We start from the raw sequence: 4,964 nt of genomic DNA on the forward strand, positions 1-4,964 counted from the left end.
AGACGAAGGATTTAATCTATATGACATTAACCATATGGATCCAAGATGGATGAATAATTCAAGCAAATAATCAATTCAAGCAATAATGGATGTAAGCAATAATGGATTTCGAGCAATAATGGATGCAAGCAATCTAAAAAGCACAATGATCTTCAATGACTCCAGAGTGAAATTAGCGTGATAATAATCGCCAAGCGTGTTCTCGAAAATCTCTAGGGTAAATTGGAATGAGAGTTGAAGACTGAATTTATAGAGAATTACAAGAGAAAAGCTCAATTTAGGATTAATTGAAAATAATTGAGAAATCAGGTTCAATTAACCTTGAGATAGATTCCAATTATAGTTTATTTGAAATGCATTTAGATAAGAAGTCCAAATTGCATTTGAAATAAGGTTTAATTAATTCCATGCATATATTTGATTTATTCAAGAAAAAGATCTTTTCAATGCAACTGAACTTCTTTTTCTAGAAAAGCTTTGAGTTCCAATTTTAGAGAATAATTCAATAATTCAATTTAATTGCTTTTCTGATTTCAAGTTCTAAATTTAGAAAAAGAAATAATATCTCAAGTTTGATTTCTCTTTCAATTCAATTCTTTTTGTTTAATTTCAATTCAACTCTTGCTTTGTAATTAATTCCTCTTTTGTAATTAATTATTTCCTTTTGCATGATTAAATGACAAATTTATTAATTAATTAAATATGCAAGGATATTTAATAAATTAAAATAGGATTATTGATCAAAATGATATTCTTGGAAATGATTCAATTAATTAAATAAATATTTAATTAATATTGGGTAATTGATTTGCCAGGTGATATTTGATGATTAAAGAATTAATAATGTGCTCAAGATTGATTTAATTGCCTTTGGTTAGGACCTTGGTGATGTTGTCAAGATTAGGGGCCCATGGTTTAGATGACCATTTTTAGGGTATTACATTTGCCCCTCTTTGAATTAATGTGTGAGCAGCGCGTTGGTTCAAAGAATGTGTGATGTCTAGAAGATGTCAGTTCTGAACTTGAATGATCACGAACTAGATGAAGAGCAAGGTGTTTAGCTTGATTTGAAGCGACAAAGCTGAATCAAGTCTGATTAAAGCAATACTGATCCCGAACTTGATTGAACTTAGGAATGATAGAAACAAAAGATACCGAACTTGAACTTGATTGGTCAAGAAACGGATCTTACTGATCTAGAACTTGATTGATCTAGACAGTGAGTGATGATAAAAATCGATCTTGAACTTGATTGATCTAGACAGTGAGTGATGATAAAAATCGATCTTGAACTTGATTGATCAAGATACGATGAAGATAAACTGTCCAGCTTGATCAAGAAACGAATACTGAACACCTACTCAGATTGAGTGTGTGATCAAAGATACTCTTTAAACTTTTGATTAAGTTTAAACGAATAATCAGATTGATTTAAAGTGATGAAACTGATTAACATTAAGAGATTGATTCAGATGAAAGACAAATATCAGCTTGATTTGAAGCGATGAAACTGATATGCCCCTAGCGATTGATTCAATTTAGACGATCGAGAGATCCCAACTTGATGTGAAGCGATGAAGCTGAGATGCCCCTTAGCAATAAGAATTGATTTTCTTTAGTTGAAAAGATTTTGCTCAACTTTTGATGAGGATTTGAAAAAAGATTTTCTTGACTTGTGAGATGTGAAGTAATAAGGTCACGAGTATGCCCCCTCGGGAACGAAATTGAAAGATAACGAGGGTGCATTATAGGCAATTGTTTGGCGAAAATAAGTTATTTGAGCACAAATTGATTCTGAGGAATATTTGAAAAAATTAGGCTTTGATTGATGAAATTGAGCACAAAGTTGATTGTAAAGTTGATGTGTAGAATTGAAATTGAATTAAGATTCAGCGTTGAAATTTGAGCGTAATTAAAAGAAAAATGAGCATTTTGATAAAAAGAGCGCTAAGTGGTCCAAATTGTGAAATTTGACTAGCAAAATGATCTTGGATTTCGATTTCGATCCCAAAAATGGAATCAGAACGGGCAAATTAGCCAAGGGTACAATTTTCATGTCCATCGGAGCAAGTTGAAAAATTAAGTTTTTGGCTATATATGGGATGAAAGTGTCATTTTCAAATCATTTTAACCCTCTAAGTTTGAAAATTCAAAAAGCCTTCTGCGAAGAAAATGGTGGTCCCTACTCATCAGCATCAATTTGAGCACCAGAGAAGACATAATCGACCTCGAAACTATGAGCCAGTGGTAAGTGATCGATCTTAAGCCTCTTTATGTTTTCAATTTTGAATTTTTTTGTTCATTTTTCAAGTTTTTTCGCATGTGTGGGGTTGGGTTTCATGTTTTATCGTGCGAGACAGGATCCTGTCTCCTACGAGTAACTATTAAAATTTCTTTTGTCATTTAGGGTCATTAGAATTGTCGTTTGGGACGCACCCTTGTATCGTACGATAGGTCTGTAAAAAGACCATTTTGTCGTGCGGAACCCGATAGTTTGTCGTTTGGGGTTGTTTTATCATACGATACCTATTCCTGACTCGTACGATATTTCTACTTCTTTGTGTTTTGTCATTCGAGAGACAGTGAGCATTTTTGAAGGTCTAAACGTGAAATTTTGATTTTGCATTTGATGTAGTTGGATTTGCTTGATGTTTTACTTCTCTTGTAGGCTCATTTGGAATGTTTTCTAATGCTTCGTCGTTGGTTTTTTTGCAGGTTCGATTATCTCCTATGCTCTTTAGATGCGTTTATCCTCCTACTATGGCATTAGTTCGACATTTATCTGAGGTTGAGCTGGCTTAGGTTGATGTATGTGGTTTGACTCATCTTCTTGGTTTACCAGATATCCGTGTGAATCATGAAATGCTCACAAAATTGGTAGAGCATTTCCATTCAGAGCATAACACCTTTCATCTACCAGTGGGGGAGTTGACTATCACTCCCAAGGATGTATATAGGATCCTCAGTATCCCTTTTGTTGGGGATAAGGTGGATTACGATTCAGGGCACCTTCCAGGATTACAGGCAGTTAGGCATGTCTTCAAAGATCCTGACATTTTGACCCGTTCCATCAGTTGGGACATATTGATGAGCAGATATAGTGAGGAGTTTCCTCTGACATGTGTTCTAGCAGGATTTATAGGCTATTTTCTAATGCCAGATAGAGGGCAGCATGGTTTCTAGTGTGGTTGGGGTAGGATGTTGATGGGATTGATGGAGACTCCTCAGAGGCTTGGCTGGGGTTCTTGCTTGCTTGCTCACATGTATCGCGAGATGCATGAGATCGTGTATAGAGATGGTCGAAGCATGGTGGCAGGTGTATATATTTTATAGGTTTGGGCTTGGGAGAATCTTCTCGTTTGTCGGCCAGTGGTAGATGATAGTAGAGAGCTCGGGTAGCCGATTATATACAGGTATGCCAGTTATATTACGCAGCCCCATCTGGGCAAGACAAATTTTTGGAGACGACAACTTGATGACCTGATAGTCGTAGTGTGGAGACCTTATAGAGGTTTGGAGCCTTGGGATGACTGGTGGCTAGTACGTAGGGACCTTTTTGTCACGCGCCCATTTATTGGGACATCACAGACTATTGTGGAGCAGTTCGTTGTATCACGGGTGATGAGGCAGTATGGTCGGCCTCAGGGGATCTCGCAGGAGTTTACAGCATATGCGCGTTACGTGGATGAGGAGAGACAAGGATGGTCTCCTCAATTATCTTATGCCTTGGCCATGCAGGAGCTGACTAGTCTACAACGCCTCAAATGGGATTATATGGATGATGTTGCGGATGCGGGGGTATTGCCCCAATACAGAGAGTGGTTCCAGCAACATCCTTTTCCTAGATTTACTGATCCGGGTGAGAAGGCACCTCACATAGAGGATATTGAGGATGATGCCCCTGTACATGTACAAGGACAGGGTCCGAGACAGGGACAGGGACAGAGAGTCGAGGCTCCGAGGTGGACAGGTGGTGATCCTGGTGCTAGTAGCAGCAGGGTTCCAGCTGAGGGTGGACAACAGAAGGGTGAGGGCAGAACCCTTGGGCAAGTAGGAGTGAGATTGGGCGGGACTGAGGAGGAGCGAGCAGCTCCGAGACAGGTCTGGCAGCAGCGAGAGGAGCAGGGTGGTATTGGAGGTGGAGATGGGGGTGGAGAGTCGACGAGAGAGCAACAGGGGACAAAAATAGGACGATCGATGAGAGGACGTCTTGCAGAGCTGCAGTCATAATTGATAGTGGCTCAGACTCAGCTGGCGGAGCGAGATCGTCAGCTTACGGAGCTGAGAGCTAAGCGCGATCATCAGGTCGTAGCGATGAGAGCGGAGCGAGACACCCTCCAACATGAGGTTTTGCATCAGACTAGCAGGGCAACTTATTATGTCGCAGCATATAGCATGGCAGTCCTAGTAGCGCAGTAGGTGATTCCTTATTCTTAGTATATGGCACGTTCTGAAGGAGCTTGGGCACCTCGACAGGATCCCGGTCATCAGACTCCTCCTCCTCCACCAGGCGATGAGGGAGAGGCTTAGAGTTAGATATTCTTTTTGTAGCTCTGATATATTTTTTGTAGACACACCCATTTTTTTTTGTAGCCTATAAGATTCTTGCTTCGATGGGAGTTTGTATATGTCATTCAACATCACACACACACACACACACACACACACACACACACACACACACACACACACACATATATATATATATATATATATATATATATATATATATATATATATATATATATATATATACGAGATCTGATTTGACTTCATCATACTTGTGTTGATTCATTTATGAGATGTCTTTTATATGCTTTATTCTATATGTATGCATTTCTTTTCAGTATGTATGTATGTAATGCAAATGATTATGGATGTCTATTTTTGTGTCTTTTCATATGCAAATAAATAAATGGGTATGAGTAAGGAGTAATGCAATGTTTTCATTTTTCTATGCAATA

This window comes from Cryptomeria japonica, chromosome 9 (assembly GCF_030272615.1).
Source record: "Cryptomeria japonica chromosome 9, Sugi_1.0, whole genome shotgun sequence".
Classification (NCBI taxonomy): domain Eukaryota; kingdom Viridiplantae; phylum Streptophyta; class Pinopsida; order Cupressales; family Cupressaceae; genus Cryptomeria; species Cryptomeria japonica.